The sequence below is a fragment of the Protopterus annectens genome, chromosome 10.part0, assembly GCF_019279795.1.
Source record: "Protopterus annectens isolate FY-2018-M chromosome 10.part0, PAN1.0, whole genome shotgun sequence".
NCBI classification, from domain to species: Eukaryota; Metazoa; Chordata; order Ceratodontiformes; family Protopteridae; genus Protopterus; species Protopterus annectens.
Window position 1 is genome coordinate 242,501,231 of NC_056744.1, and position 18,485 is coordinate 242,519,715.

An 18,485-nucleotide genomic window follows, 5' to 3' on the forward strand; every position below is an offset into this window, starting at 1 on the left:
CCAAGGAGTATGGCAGAAAGGTACAGAGCCACTTTGAGGACATGAAGGATGCAAATAGACTATGGTAAGGCATATGGGAGATCACTGCCTACAAAATCAGGTCAGCACAGGATGAGGAAAGGATCAAATCCTGGACAGTTTGAACATCTTCTTTGGTAGATTTTAGGAATGAAACAAGTTGACACTAAAGCTACCCACTGATGAGAAGGATGCAATACTCATCCTCAGCACAGATGAGGTAAGAAAAGAGCTAAGGAGAGTGAACCCCCAGAAAGCTGCTGGCCCTGACAACATACTGGAAAATGTGTTAAAATGTTGTGCTGATCAACTATGCAAAGTGCTCAAGGAAATATTTAACACCTCTCTTGCCATGGCAAAATCACCCTCATGCTACAAGGAAACTAACATCATCCCACTACCTAAGTAAACCAGTCCCTCTCGCCCTAATGACTACAGACCATTCGCTCTAACATCCACTGTTATAAAATGCTTTGAGTGGCTGATCAAAAAGCATCTTTCATCATGCTTACCTCCTGATGTTGACCCTCTGCAGTTTGTGTACAGATCTAACTGATCCACAGCTGATGCCATATCTGTAGATGTACGCTTCTCCCTTGAGCATTTAGATGGCAAAGACAACTATGTGAGGATGCTGTTCATAGACTTCAGCTCTACATTTAATATGGTGGTACCAATGCAGCTGATAGAAAAACTGGCACATTTAGAAATCAGTAAACATTTCTGTAACTGGATCCTGGACTTCCTGATTGCGAGACCACAGAGGGTGTGTTCAGGTAAGAACACATCAAAGTGCATCACAATTAATAGGTTCTACAAGGATGTGTTCTCAGCCTGACCCATGTCTGCTCTGTATAAGAGTCTTTACTGTCAGTGATGGCAGGAGGTTTGAAAATATTTATGTCATTGCTTGGAAGGCTATAGTTTGCTTTGGAGAAATTTTTTAACCTTTTGGATACTGAGGGGTTTCAGGTATAATTATTACATTGAACACAACTGATTTATGGTCAGACCTTACCAGAGAGGGTCTCACACATGGGGTGGTGCAGCAATCTCCCATGTTGTTGAGTAGTAGGTCAAGGACATTTGAGCCCCTTGTGCAGGTGCAGACTAACTGTTCCAGAGCGTTTTGCAGGAACCTTAGGGTGAGCATGTTTGAGGTCATGTATGTATCCTAATCTATGGAAGGATAGTTAAAGTCACCCATGCCTAGGGTGTTTGGCTGTATTATGACTGACTCAAATAGGTCCATGAAGGCACTGTGCGGTTTTAATGGTTCATGTTGGTGGATCTGTAGCTAACAATGATGTGGAGGTGGTCTTTCCTACAGTTAGTTGGACTTGGAGTAGCTCTATGGAGCCGTATTGCTTAATCAATCTTGAGGTGTATTTGTCTTTTATGAAGATGGAGACACCTCTTCCTTTGGTTCTTTCACATTCATTTTGCAGCCAGAATGTGGGGAAGACATTATAGCCTTTCATGGCCGGAGTACTCTCCATGTCTCTGTGACTGCACAAACATTGACATCTTCCCAAGTAAGAAGTGCCTCCATTGAATGTAGTTTCTGATTTAGACTCCTAGTATTAAACAGCATACCCCTGAGTTTGTCTTTTGAAGATATTTTTACATCAGGAATTTTGTATTTATGACATTGCCTAAAAATGCTTTATGAGGGAGGCACGTATCTTGGCCAGTAACCAAAATGTAAGAGGTGACACATGAAGACCATCACTGGGAAAGCAGCGTGGTGTGTCGACCATATCATCCCAGGTGGACAAATACTGGATCCCCCTGGACTTACACCAGTAGCTAAGCCAATTGTTGAAGTAGATAATTCTTTGGTTTGTATTGAGGCATCATCCTAGGTGAAGCTAGAATGCTATTTAGGACTACAGACATACCTGCCTGGGACACATAATCTGACAGCTCAGTCATATCTCTCTTCGTATAGTCCAGAGAGGTAAGTCTGATGTCATTTTCTCCAACATGGAGTATGACAGAGGTGTAACTGTGCTTGTTGTTGAAAGACTTGAGTGCATGAGTGACTTTGTGGAGCCTGGCACCTAATAGGCAGCTGATCGTGACTTTTTCCTTGTAAAACCTGATGAAGGTGACGTGTATGTCTCACTATGGATTTGCCTTTGTCCAAGACATTAGTTTTGAGGTGTTTTGCCTTAGGGGCTTAATATGTTTGCTTTTATGTGTGGTTGATTCCTTGGTACTGCAATGTGTGCAGAAGGATTGCATTTGTGAGGTCTCTACTCTTTTGGTAAGCTTATAATGAGTATCTTTGGGTATGTGGGTGTATGTGTTGTGTACTTGGTTTGTTGAGGAGGTGAAGTGTGTGTGCTGACAACCTGTTTGATATCTAGTTTGTTGTTACCTGAGAGAGAGAGCATTTATTCTAGGTTCATTGTATAGTTGCATCTCTCACATACCGTATTTGTAAGTTTTAGGAGTATATGGTTATCACTATACATGAATCAATAGAAGCCTAGCTGTGCAAAAACACAAATACCCTTATTAAGCATATTTAAATGGTCATTGGTTGCAGAGTAATTTTGTGAGGAGTGACAACTGGGCCTGTCTATGAGGGACATAGGTGCCACTCCAGAGGTGACTTTATAATCACCCAACCAGTATTGAAGGTTGTGCTTGAACAGGGTCATTGAGGAACACTGCTTCACACAAAGTGGGAGTCTATTACAGAGCAGTGTGAGTCACTGGGTGATATATCTGTCTCCCCCAGGATGTTCTGTTTATGTCACACACTAGGTTGAGAACCCTTGGTCAAGTTATTCTTGTCCCATTTGATTTGAAGATGTCCAGCATTTCCAATAGGGCAGAGTCTGAGACTTTTCTGTAGGTCAGGCATACCATAGGTCCACCTCTCAGCAGCTTGCAGGTACTGAGTACACTGACAGGTCTTTTAGTCTTTCCATGTATGTGATGTATGGAGGACCTGCATTCCCCCAGTCACAAACCTCTATTTTTTCTCCAATTGCTGCAATTGTTTGGTGAGGTACAGTCAGAAGGGAGCTTTGTATTCAGTTAGTGGTTTGATAAGGGTGGAGTACAACAGAGCAATGAACTTTCTGGTCTTGGATATGACTTCTCAACAAAAAACTGAGAGCCCTTATAAAATCCTCTAAAGGCAGCTATGAAGGCAGAGTTGCAGCTGACACCAAAAACAACCTCAAAGCCTTCTATAGCTATATCAAAAACCTCCAAGGCAATACCCAGATTTGCTCTGAGTTATTGCACAATGGCACCTCCTATACTGAGCCAACAGATATAGCCAACATACTGGCTGACAAATTCAGAGCCAACTTTACCCCTCTCCCCTCCCCAGGGCCCTATCATAATACCAGAAGAAAGCTTGGTACCCACAATTTCTGTGGCACAGGTAAAAGCTGCATTGTCCAAAGCCAAGAATATAGCATCCATGGAACTTGATAATATCTCTGGCTGTGTCCTACATGAACTACAAAATGAACTTGCACCACATCTGTGTGCCCTGTTAAATCACAGCCTTACCTCAGGCTATGTCACTAATGAATAGTGCACTGTTACAGTCATCCAGCTCCATAAAGAGGGAACAACTACAGACCCTGGTAACTATCGCTCCATTAGCCTGATGTGTCTGGTATACAAAGCTATGGAGTGTATCATCATGGACCTGCTTAACAAAGATATAGGCAATCTCCAAACTCTTAACCCGACACAGTTTGGCTTTGTCATGGGGGGATGATGCCTGCTGAACCTGGTTGACTTCTTTGAGGCAGTCACAAAGGCTGTGGATGAGGGTAAGGCAGTACATACAGCCTACCTTGACCTGACCAAGGCCTTTGATACCATTCCCCAATCAGGTATCATTGATAAACCTGGCAAACTAGGCATCAACCATTACATCACTAGGTGCGTTGCAAATTGGCTCACAGACAAGATCCACAGAGTGAAAGTTACAGATTCCAAGTCAGACTGTCGACCAGTCACAAATGGAGTCCCACAGGTCTTGGTTCTGGACCCTCTCCTGTTTGGCATCTACTTCTCAGAACTTCAGGCCAACACAGAAGGACTCTGGCTGACATAATTCACTGATGACTGCAAGCTAGGAGTCATTATCAACTCCCCAAGTGATGCAGACATCCAACAAAATGACCTCTCTGAAACCAATGACTGGTGTTGGAAACATGGCCTGAAGCTTAACGCCAAAAAATACATTATCATCCCCTTTGTAAAAAAACTCAGCTCCCATGATTACCACATTGATGGGAGCCCACTGAACACTGAAGGGGCCATAAGAGATCTGGGCAGCCAGGTCAACAGCCACCTCACCTTCGACCACCACATTGCCACTGTGGTCAGAAAGTCCTTCTACATGACAAATCTTATAAACAAAGGTTTCACATCCAGGAAGAAAGAGATCATCATCCCTCTCTACTCCTCTATCATTAGACCAATCATCAAATATAATGCCCTATTTGGCATGTACCTGACCAGACACCTACAACAGCTGGAGAGGCCACAAAAGTACCTCACAAAAAAGATCCTAGGCCTTAAACACGTCCTACATGGACAGACTCAAGAAACTTCAGCTGTTCTCAGTCTCTTATCGACTACTTTGAAGTGATCTCTGCTTGACATATAAAGCCATGTCCAATCCACCCTTACTTGAAATGCTGCATCTAAAGAAATCCCAATCCCCCCATGTCACACGCTCCAGAGATCTCAACCTCATTACCACAATTAACAGAATATACTGGAGGGACAGGTTCATTTTCCAAAGACTGCCCATAGTCTGGAATAAGCTTCCCATTCATATCATGCAGAGCACCTTACTGGCCCTCTTCAAGAGAAATCTTGATGAGTGGGTGGGTAACAGAAAGTTCACTTCAGGGATCACTACAGTTGCCCTACTGGATAGGGGCACTATGAACCAACATCAGGTGGCATGGTACCTGGGAAATTTTTGGGGGCAAGGCTTATAAAGGCTCCAGTGCCACTAGCCTAGTACACACCTATGAACCTATGAACATCCATATGTATGAGGTATGCAATACAGAATGTGCATCTCACCACTATGGCACATAGTGAAGAAAGTGTAGATTGCTATGAACATGTGTTCACAATTCTCACAACACTGTGTTTCAGCTGAGAGGGGTGCTATGTATATCATAGTTAGCAGGGGTACTTCTTTTTCAAAGGGGACAGTGAGGCACTGTTTGCTGTAACGTTCAGTCTGTGAGTCTGGCACCAATAATTTGTCTCTTGTCAGCCCATTCTGTAATATGTTACCAATTATGGAGGAATGTATATGAGTGTGTCCAATTAACAGCCATCTGAACATGTGGTAAACCACAGGCCATCTACCATAGCCTGTATTTCAGGGAAGTAATTTCCATACGGTGGAGGACCCAACACAGCTCATTGGGCTATTTCATTGGTAAGTGGCTAGTGAGGGGTGCATTTCCCAACCTTGAGAGTGTTCTGTTGGTGAACCAGTTGGCTATCCAGTTAGTACTGTATGGCTTTATTCCCAGATGGGACATTTCACTAGGAGACATGAATGAGGGAGATTCTCAAATACCTTGACTAACCGAACATAGGCAGTATGTCCTTTTATCTGTTATCTAGGCCTTTGGGTTCATTATCAAAGATGTCCGTGAGGTTCATTAGCTGATATCTATCCTTGACATCCTTGACAAACACAACATGGGTCGACTCAAGTATGATGAAGGTCACCTATGCTCCTGTGGATAAGGTCCATGCTGATCCCTTCCCTAGCCTTGCAGATATGTCTTGTTAGGCATATGGGTCAATAGTTGTAGTTCTGCATGCTAAGAGATTGACAGGAATTGCACATAACACAACATTTGATATTACTTTCTGTAGTTTAGGTGATGTATGTGTGGAAAAAGTACTGAGACACAGGATTGCAGTGCTTGGGGAGGGCAACAAATACATGACATAGTGTGAGATAGGGCATTCATTTTTTAATGTTTCCATATGCAATGTCATGTTATACACAAGAATGGACAATAAACATCAGTAACACTTAATATGTAGTTTTCCATAGCATGGCAAGCAGTGGGTTTGAGCAACCATTAGCAAAATTTATACACATGTGAGATGCACGTTTGCACATAGCTGAGCAGTGTGCAATCACAAGCAGCATTGCTAAAGTCTGACAGTTAGTACTGAGCCTATTAAACACACCTGCTACTTAACTGACTCTGTGACAGCACGTATTAATGCACTGGTACATTCCTTTTTGGGGCCAGATGGTAGTCAGTTCAAATAATTCTCTCTCTCTTTTTTTTTTTTTGGGGGGGTAGTGTTTGCATGATGCAGCTCTTAGTACAAACATGAGAAATAGAGAAAAATGAATGGCAATGCCCAAACTAGACAAGTGGACCCCTCCCCGGAAGCAGATAGGACTCTGACAGCAATGAGCTACAACATAGACAAGTATATTTCTGCTATCTCAACTGGCATGGCCTTCACATTTGCTTAACACACACACACAACTGCCTGTACATCCAATAACCCAGATAATTGCAACTGCAATTAAGTAATTTCTCACTGTTTGCCACTGTTGCGCACCGCTTACCATTGCACAAATGAAGGGCTCATATGTGCACACTGCAGAGCACTGTGTTTTCACTATGGTAAGTGGTGAGCAACATTTTCAAACAGTGTGCACACTCCTAGTAAATGCATAAACTGGAATTGGTGGTGAAACCATCAGTCTCCATTACTCTTGATCATTGGTAGACATGGCAGACATTCTTGGAGAGCATGTGAGATTTAGGCCACACAGATGGGGTGTCCAGGAGTCCAACATTATTACTGGACTCCTAGTGAAACATCACAGTGCCAGGCTGGTGCCAGGGGTCTACACTGGTGAAAGTGCTACAAAAGCACATTAAAGGTTTTGGTTCTCTTTAGCTGTGGGCTTTGTTTTTTTTTATTTTGGCTCCCAGTATAAGTCAGAAGCTTGATATAGTTTGGCTTGGGCTGTATACAGTGCCACTGCTATCCCACACACTGGTGACCAATGTAGGCATATGAAGAGGGATATCCTCAGTACCTGGATCAAGGAATATAAGACTGTGGACATACCACATATGTGTGTCAACTACAGACAGTACTTGCAGGCTTAAAAACTGAATATAGGTAAGACTGGTCTTCATAATGGTATTATGTTCTGTTCTGTTTTTTCCACAGCTGCCATATTAGGACTGATGGTGCTAGACTGGCAAGGATAAGGGAGGCATGTGGTATGTATGCAGCAAAAGAGTAGTGTTATTGTAGCATTAAAAGTTCAAGATATCTTTTTTTGGTATTTTATACAGTTGTATAAACTTTAACATGCATATCTCAACTATAAAAGCAAGTATACATGCATTAATCAGTAGCAGAAACCAAGACTACAATTTTTTACTTTAGTCAGAGGTTGTGGGTTCAGATACTACACTTCCCAACTATGCAGTTCTGTTAATTCTGCAGTTATGTACATGAAAGGTTTAAAGTTAAAGCTCTTCAACAGTGGCACACATGTCCTGCTGTAAACTGTAATCTATATAATTGGAACATGTATATGTGCAATATATGCACAAAGGAGTACTTGCTACAATCTATAGTATAGTGTGCATCTTTTAGGAACTGGTAGTCTTAAAAGTAAAAGTTATCTATTAGGGGGTGGTAGTCATAAGAATAAAAGTTAATATAATGCAGTCAAGTAATTGCATTAATGCAGTGTATGTTACATATGAAAGTACTAATCTTATCTCTTTTTTTTTCTATCACCCCAAAACATTTCTCTCTTTTTTATTTTTAATTTTTTGTTTTATTTTAATATGTGTCACCAAAATGTGTCCATGTCATCCATGTGTTCCACATCATGAAATTCTCCACAACACTTCAGGGTAGACCTGCTCCACAGGATCCACCTGCCCCCACTCCACTGACTCTGGCACCACTGCCCAGCACATCTGGACCAATCTAGCAGTACCACCTCGGCTGCCCCTGCACTACCTGCCTGCTCTGATAGTCCTGACTTGGAGGATAGTCCAATGGTTCCCTCTGAGAGCAGTGACAGAGTTGGTGAGTTTATCTCCCACACTGAGTTGCCATGGATGGTGCTTAGGGTTGTGCACTAAATTGTTGGTGTACACCTATGCTAGCTGTAGAGGGTGGTCTCCTTCATTTTACATAGTACCAAGAGGAGGAGAAGGAGATTCCAGGCACTTGAACCAGTGGCAGAGTTAGGTGTCAATGATGACTGTCCTGTCGGTGAGGACTCAATCCTCTGTGTCAACCAGCTTAACGAACATGGTTCCTTTATGTTGCCATTCTTACCCCATGCATGGTGTACCCTGTCCTCTTGTGTCCTTCACCATCCCTGTCTCTTACCTTGTTAGCCATGTCTGTCTGAAATTGCCTCCTCACCTACCCACCTTTGGAGAACAACCCATACCAACATCTCTTCCCCAACATTCCTGCCTTTCTCAAAAAAAAAAAAAAAAAAAATAGACACTTGTCCACCCATCAAAAAAAAAAAAAATTCATCCCATACATAGCTCTCAATTTTGCAAACGGGTCTTCCACGCATACTTGATTTAGTCCAATTGGCTATACAACCCCTCTCTCTGGAGGTAACAGTCCAAATTCAGCTAATATTCTGCATATATTATCAGTTTTGCTGTTGAAGAAATGGATATCCATGGTTCTTTTCTGCCTTGTTCCTGCACATTCCTGTATTGCTTGTCATTTGTTCTTTTCCCTGCTTGCTCCCCATTTCTCCACTGTCCTATCTCCCCCCTTTCTTTTATTTAATGCATTATTGCGTGATGGTGCACATCGGCTACAAATGCACAGCAGCAGTAATACAAAAGTAGTTAAAAGTATTAGATACAGATGTATTCAAACCCAGTATCATCTGAGCCCAAAAAAAAAGGAATGTATCATGCATTAACTGCATTAACTGCATTAACACATGCTGCCACAGAGTCAGTTATGTAGCAGGTATATTCCAGAGACCCAGTACAAACTGTAAGACTACAGTAATGCAGCTTGCATTTGCGCACTGCTTAGTAGTGTACAAACTTGTGTGTCTCACATGCATATGCACATCACTAACTGTTGTGCAAACCTGCTGCTCAACACACTATGGAAATTTATATATTATACTGTATTACTGCTGTTTACTGTCAATTTCCTTTGTATGACATGACTTTACATGTAGAAACATTACAAACTGAAGTGACTATCTAACAATATGTCACATATTTAAATACATCCATGTGTTGGCACTACCAAGCACTACAACTCTGGGGAGTGATTGTAAAGTCACCTCTGGGCTGGCACCTATGTCCCTCATGGACACAGCCAGTTGGTGCTGCTCACAAACATGCTCTGCTAAAAATGACCATCCAACTATGTTCAATAAGGGTGCTTGTGTTTTTATACAGCTAGGCTTCTAAATACCCTGGTGCTATTAGGCTAGCTGCCTCATATGAACCTATGAAGCTATGTGCATATGTAGGCATCCCAGACTGTTTTCCCCCACATGGCCTGCTGATGTAATTTGCTATAAATTCAGATACATATGCAGAAACTGCAAGTACGGCTGGTGCGAAGGCCCACAACACCTAAAGCAATCATAAAACTGGCCAGCACCTTGGTGAAACCAAAAAACTATTTTATTGTGGCAACTCCAAAAGCTATTGTGAAACTATAGCTATATCAAAGCAGTCAAACTGGTTTCGGCATCCATATGCCTTCCTCAGTGAACATAACACAAAACTGTTTCATCATTTAAATACACATCACATTTCAATTGATAATTAATTAGAATTGCTCATTAAGGCCAGGTCTAAACAGTCCCCCTAGTCTAATGATCCAATTACGTTCCATAGTATTTGAAATAAAGGGCCAACCCATTTTGCCCTGTCTATTCCCTTTTATTATGTCAATAATAATAAAAGTAAACTGTGATGTAGTATGTTGTAAGGTGTGTTTAAATAATGAGCTAGAAGCTCTTTTGTTATGGATATCACTGAGATGTTCAGAGACCCTCACCCTTAGAGACCTAGATGTTTGGCCCACATAGAATGCTGAGTAAGAACAACTGGCTAAATAAATAAATCAGTCTGTACTGCAAATCTGAAAAAAATGGGATGTCATAAACCCTGGAAGTATTTGCACTAGTAAAGCTCTTAGATTTACGGACATGTTGACAGGCTGAACCATGACCACAGGGGAAACAACCCTTAAGTAAATCCCTAAATAAGGTAGTTTGTGATGAAATCATCTCCCTGCTATGTTTATAATGACTAAAATGTGACCCCAATGTGAGGCCCCTTCGGAAGGAAAACAGACACCTAGGTCCCAGAATTTCCGAGATTCTATCATCTGATCTAAGGATACCCCAATACTGATCAACAATGTTTTGAAAAACATTAGTATTACACCCATAAGTGGTGACAAGCCTAAGATTAGTATTGTCATCCGGAGCTCTGGATTTGTATGTTAGTAAATCAGATCTGGTTTGTGTGGACACCCAATCCGTGGCAGTTATTGTATTTGACATTATTTAAACACACCTTACAACATACAACAGCACAGTTTACTTTTATTATTATTAACATAATAAAAGGGAATTGTCAGGGCAAAATGGGTTGGCACTTTATTTTAAATACTAAGGAATGTAAGGGGATCATTAGACTAGGGGGATTGCTTAGATCCGGTCTTAATGAGCAATTCTAATTAATTATCAATTGAAATGTGATGTGCATTTAAATGATGAAACATTTTTGTGTTATGTTCACTGAGGAAGACATATGGATGCCGAAACAGGTTTGACTGCTTTGCTATAGCTATAGCTTCATTATAGCTTTTGGAGTTGCCACAATAAAATATTTTTTTGGTTTCACCAAGGTGCTGGCCGGTGTTGTATCGGCTATAAGTTCACCTGAACTCTTGTATAAATCAGACTTGTGTCATGGCATTTATAGGTAGGGGTTCTGTTCCCACTGCAGTAAACTTGGTGTGTGTGTGTGTGTGTGTGTGTGTGTGTGTGTGTGTGTGTGTGTGTGTGTGTGTGTGTGTGTGTGTGTGTGTTTGTGTGCGTGTGTGTGTGCGTGTGCGTGCATGTGTGTATGTGCGTGTGTGTGTGTGTATCTAGATAGCAGAGCAGGTGTGTATCCCAAAGTCAGTACACCAGTGCCATGCAATGACAGTATCTTGATACTTACTCATGCCTACACATCCATTTCCTACAGGCCTCCCAACTTCTTGTCTCACACATAGCCTCCTGATGTCATCTACTTTAAGTTCTCCTGCAATCTTGTATCAGTCAAATTGTGCCATGGATCTTAAATACTGTGTTCTGTAGTCTGTATATTTAGATAGGCAAGGGTTTTGTTCTCACTGCAATCAACTTTGTGTGTGTGTGTGTGTGTGTGTGTGTGTGTGTGTGTGTGTGTGTGTGTGTGTGTGTGTGTGTGTGTGTGTGTGTGTGTGTATGAGTTGTTGCTTGACATTGCAGAGAGCATTTTACACCCACATGTGGGACATTCTTATCCTCTACTCAACAGACACTGCTGATGTCATCAAATATAATGTATTGTCTGACACACTACAAGTCAGACCTAAGCTGTGGTGCTTGCATAAAGTACTGTGTTCTGTACTCTCTATATTTAGATAGGTAGGGGTTCTATTCTCATTGCAGTCAACTATGTGTGTGTGAGCTTTTCCTTGACATTACAGAGAGCATTTTACACCAGCACATGGGGTACTGTTATCTTCTTCTCAACAGACACTGCTGATGTCATCAGTTATATCACGTTTTTGGATATGCAATATTTGAACCAGGGAAGGGTCAGAGACCAGCCTGTGGTACAGGCAGGAGTCACCTCATCCTATACAATAAGGTTTACAGTGAGATGGCATTTAATGTATCCATATACATTATGGCATGGTGTGTGGGTCCTGTGTTATCTTGCTGATAAAGTCCTGTGGTCTCTCCAGCTGCTACATGTGTCTGCTAAGTACATGTAAAAAAGATCATTATACTATATTAGTGCTGTAATGAGGTTTGACTACAGTGCTCTCATACAATCCTAAGATCTCAGTATGATGACATGAGTTATGATGTGCATACTGTAGGCTTTCAATATCAGTGTGGACACTTGGTAATCAAAGTTCCAATTGCTATCTGAGTGTGTTCCCAGTGCTTGCATCACTGGGGTTCTGCATAGCAGGGCTGTTGCTAATGCTGTGATTACCATGGAATTCCACTTTTCACACAGACAACATTACAAAGGCACATTTCTGCATTTATTTGTACATCGTGTGCCTTTGTCACCATTCACTTGTATGCCTTAGCTCCCCCTGTACTCAGAGGATTCCACACACTGTGCAAGAATCAACAAACTTGGTAAGTCAAAGGCTATATACTTTAACTTTAACTGTCAATAAATACAATTCAAACAGTGAAGTGTCAAACACAGATCCCTGTGGTTTGCCAGTGGTGGCAGCTTTACTGGTACAAATTGATTTATCAACTTTCACATGATATGTTCTGTCAGTGAGACAATTGCTTGCCCATCAACTTACATAAGGTTTAATCAGCAGCTTGGGGGTTTTCTCAATGACACCAGCATGTGTGACCTTGTCAAAACCCTAGATCAGATTACAGTAGGCAGTAAACACTGTCTTACCTTCATCTGGGCCTATCACATGGAATCAATGTGCTGTGACAACATTACAGATCACCTGTGACATGACCCTGCATATGCACCCACCTGATACAGTTGAATACACAGTTCAACACACCCTGCACCTGGCCTATGTTCCTATACAAGAGTGTACATCAACATGCATCCATCTGAGTTGGGAGGACAGCACCTGATGCATGTATGTATAGAGACATCCTGACTTTCCTTGACTGTGAAGTAGACCAATATGTCACCATGGATCTCTTCTACATATACACTAGTATAGTTGTGTGAAACAGACTTGTGTGACTTGTTATTGCTACATCAGGTCCATTACATTTGATAGATGTCATCAAAGAGGTCATTGAGGGCATGCATGATGATAACAGTATAATCTTGTGGAACCTTAACATGTCAAGGCATTTGACACAAAGCTGCACAAAGGTATTCAATCAACACAGTCATACATGGCCATAAACAGCTATATCTCCAAACTGGTAGACCAATGTATGACATACATGGCATCTCACTGTGTCAAGAATTGTGATGTAACCTATATCTCATGTCCAGTCATCAGGTCGGTACATCAGGGATGTCTGCTAGGTCCTTTCCTGCCCATTATTTAAGATCACAGATGACATACACATGCTGTGTCCACACAGCTGCCTCAAGGACTACACCTTGTCGGCAATCATTGACTCCATCTGAGATAATAGTATAATACAGAAAGTACCAACACATACCAGAGACTGCTGCTGCAGCTATGGCATCACCTGCATTGATGAGACACATGGAGGGATTTGTTGAATTATGAAACAGGCACACCACCTAAGTATAATGTGAACATACCTTATAATCAGACCAATAGGTATGTGACCTGGGTCCTGGGGTAGAGGATAAGTGGTACATCCATCAGCATGTGGTCACAGTGCTGACTACTCCCTTGAATGTAAAATAGGTACTGGGTATGTGAAGGACATGCACATCAGAGGCTATAATAACTTCATGGTTCTCAGCCTTCATCACACAAATAACTGCAAAATGCACCCTTCTTAATGTACATGCCTATACAGCTTCCAGTGATGTGTAACTGAAGTGTACCACCTTTGTCACAGTGCACTGCCACACAGTCTATTGGCCATACCTAGGTATTCTTTCTGTGGAATATACATGACTGTCTGATGGTGCGGAACACCAATCAAGTTGTTACACCATATGCATGTGTGCTACCTGTTCAGCTTATGCACACTCTGCATAAGGTGTTTGACAACATTAATGGCATGTATATCATTCGTAACATTGTGGATTGTGCCATAGATATATGCCATGCACAAAAGGCAACTAGCCTCTATTGCCCATACTGTCACATACAGGTATAGCAGTGTCCCTCCTAACACCTCCTGCAGATATTACAGTACCAGGACAGTGTGAGTGGTTAGCCTCATAGAGTGTGGATGTATCATAATACTTGTCAAGTGTTTGTGTGCAGGCTCATCTCTTATCACTCCACATCACATATGTTATGTCAGAGGCATGGGATTAGTGGTGGTATTATTCTGATATTGTCCATGATTGTGGTTGATTCTTGTAATGTTTGCCATGATCCTATACCTTTGGACTCTTGCTAGAGACCTCTGCTGAAAGTACATTCATACTCAGGTATCTCAATTTGAATAGCTTCCCAATATGCATCCAAACCCAGCATACCAGATCCCTGATATATGTAAGGATGCTTATCTTCACACGCACACTCTCCATTGTTATGTCACTTTGTGTGACAGTCACAGGCAACACATTTTCACTGTCCAGTCGGTATTGTACCACATAGATATGTGCTTGGTGTTGCTGATAAAACCATCTTCCATTGACATGCCCTGCTCTTCTGTATATGAGGGAGTTTCACCTGTACTCTTTCCCTGTGTTCATTCTTACAATTCATCTGTGTGTCCCAATTCAATACACACACTTCCCCCGAGTGATCATTTTACATGGCAGTTCCATGCCCTGTTACAGATCATTAACGCAGCTTCAGTACAGAATACCAGAATGGGATATCACAATACTCTGCACTGTAGGCACACTGTCCTGTACTATGTTTGGACCATATAATTCACATTCATACCTCTCAGCTGTCCAGATATTCTCAGGATGTCCAGATGCATTCCTTATCAAATGAGAGGCTTTCTGCTATATCACTGGGATGAGCTCAGGACTGAGTGACTCAATATTACATAAATTTGAGTGTATATCTCTCAGATGTCCTCATCTGTACAGAATGTCCAGTCTTGCCTCATGTTTGTGATCGTTTCCTCATATTTTTTCCTGGCAAATCATTGGCATGTCATTGCATAGTGCAGTAAGAAACTCATGACTGACATTTGAGTTTCAAACTTCATGTTCTTCAGAATGTTCATGCTAATGTACAACCTATATATTCTATCTACTTCCTAAGTTTGGAAGTACAATATTAAAAATCTGTCCATATTTCTGATTCATTGCCCCCCCCTTTATGGCTTTGCCCTCATTTCTTGCTCTAAGAAGTTTAGAGTGTCACATTCTAACACATTCCTATGTGACATCTATGTCAAATATATCCCTATTACTGGTTATTTGTCCTGTCATTAAGTCGGCCTCTATGCAGATGTATTACATAACAGAATGACAGCTATTTGTAAAGCCCTGGTGATCACTGTGGCATTTTACCCAAATCTGTGTCCCATAGGTACTCTGCCTTACACAATATTGCTATCTGTATTCATTTACAAGGCTTCTTGTCCAGCAACACTGTTGCAGGCCATGAATCCTAGTTTAGGCAGACCGTGCCTCATTAATATGCATCACATGCTGGTGCGCACCATCATGCTAACATGTAAACTCCCTGTAGGCTCAATGTGAAGCTTACGCAGAGTTTATTGAATCCTAGGGCATGTTTATGTCTTCACTTATTAGTTCATTTTTTTGCATATATTTTAGCAGTGCAGTGAAGTTTATGTCAGATAGCATTGCTTTCTAAGTGCATTTTTAATTAGATTTAGTTTAATCTCTTTGAATTGGATCCATTGAGCTAATAATGGGGTTCTGGATTTTATAGCATTGGTTGTATTCTGGTGAGTAAAGTTGCTTTCCAAGCTATTACCAAGGTTAGATTCCTGGCCAGATTAAGAGGCATATATATAGTGTACTAATTACTGCAGAGGATTAAGGTTATGATCTGTTAATCAGCTACTTCCTATAGTCCTGGGTATTATACCATCAATTTTAATTTGCCTACTGTATGATTCTGAGCAAATAACTTAACTAGACAAGTCCTGGTGGAATTGAGAAATTGATCAAAGCTTCTCAATGGTCTCCTTGACACATACCAAATTACTTTCTATGAATCTATAAAGACATTTTTACTAGTTGTACTCAGTGTTATTATTTTATCTTTGGTTTGTTCTTTTATGTTAAAATGTTTCATTTTTCATTCAAATACATATATGGACGTCTGTTTCTATGAGAATAATTTAGTGATCATTACTTCCGAGAGCTGTGTTTTGGTATTTTTTGTGCATTTAAATTGAACTGAATAGGAGATGCAATCTTTGCTTTTATGTATACATGTATTTATGTATGTATGTATTTATGTAATATAAGGGCTGGGGATATTTTAAGTAGGAACAGATGTTGTGCAGTTATAATTATCTGTGATTTGCATATGCTGCATGTAAATAATTTTATATTTTTGAGAGTAGAATAATATTGCAAGTTAAGATGCAATAAAAATATGGATGAGCTGTTGATTGTTGATTACAATATAGAAGTCAAGAAGGTTATTTAAAGTTACTTGAACAGTAAAGAACAGGGAACTATGATGCAACAATACACATTTTATTAAGTACAGAACATGTATTCATTACACTATGCAGCAAAGCTGACAGAGAAGCTAATAATTGTATTGCTGTAAGGCTCAAGAAGAGACATTGGAAATCATTTGAACTCCTGCTTGAAATTATTTGTGCATTGCTCTATAAAGTTTAAAAATAATCAGTACTCTGGCTTCATAAACACATACTTTGTAGAGTTTTAATTATGTGTTCTTTATTCCTAACAGTAAAATATTTAGTAGAATGCAGCTTCTTTTCTCTCTGAAGGCAATTATAAATGATGCTATCTCTTTAAAGTATTCTTCTTATCTAAACTTGTGCATCCCATTTTCTTAACTTATCTCTAGAGTCTCTTCCTTTCTGTTCTGTCCCATAACTTCAAACCACGTTAGTAAAAGTGTACACTAAATTCTTAGTTTGAAAACAGTTATGGTTATTTTAAAAGGCATTAGATCCTCTGACCTAAATAGGCAATGCATTAGTAATTCTAAATTAGAGAATGCCTCAAGCATTAATAGAATACATTTTTGACTCACAGACAGCACTGTTAACCTCAAGTTGAACAATATTTGAGACTAGGAATCAATGCAGTGAATGGTGAGGTATTGGATAACTTGTGATATGGCTGATCTGTGATGCAGCACTGTATTTTGTAATCACAACCAGGATGTTTATAGCTAAACCTGCACAGCATAATACAAGATGAGCAGTAACCAAAGCATTGTTGCCATGATATCTGATAACATTTCTGAAGAATGCTACCCAAATAAAAAAAAAAAAATCCTTCAAAACTGATATGTGCTTATCTGTTATAAGCATCAACAAAATAGCTGCACATTATATTCAGTTATACTAGGACTGATTGTCTCATTTATGGGTCTTACACACATAAAGGTAGAATCAAAATTAAGACAGTTTTATTTTAAATATAACAACTTGTCAAGAATTTCATTAATTATGTTGGTAGAGTGATAACTTCTCCTGTTAGGCAATCTTATAGGTTCATAGGTCCATAGGTAGGTACTAGGCTATCTGCCCGAAAGCATTTATAAGCCTAGCAAAAGTTAGAAGAGTTATAAATAAATACTGGAAAATACTCCTAGCACAGGATGACGTAAGAGCAGTCGTAGGAGTTACACCCTCATTTGCTTATAGGAATAAAAGGTCTTTGAAATCATACTTATGTTATAAGGATTTTTCACATCTGTCCACTTTACAACCTGAAGGAAGAACTAGAGGCACTATATGTTGCTACAATTGTAGTTGTTGTATTGATATAATGCCAGCCCAAGATTGTAGTTTATTAAATAACAGTATATTTCAACATCCTGTTACTAATAAACGCTACAATTTCAATGGACTGGCAACATGTGCCTCTTGCTATGTTGTATATATAGCAACTTGTGTGGCATGTTCATCCTTTTATGTGGGGATGACAACGAGAAAGTTGACGGATCGTATAATTGAACACAAGTCCAGCATTAGGAGGCAATGTGAGACAAATGCTTTATATAAACATATAAAAGAAAGTGGTATTGGACATATGTTTAAATTTAGAGTTATAGACATGTTATTTAAAACTTTAAGAGGGGGTGACATATGTAATCAACTTGAAGTAAGGGAATACGAGTGGATAGTGCAATTGTCAGCAGACACTGAACCTGGTTTAAATGCAGCCGTGTCAATAAAACCTATTTTAGTAAAGTTGCAGCACAATTGTTTGAAATAATTAATGTTTAGGTAACATGGATTTAGTCATGTTTTTTGCTGTATGAATTTTTTAGCACTGAATAAATAATTATTTTTATAATTTTATGTATATTAAGTAAGATGTGAGTGTTGAGAGTGTTGAGATATATAATACTTTTTTTATATA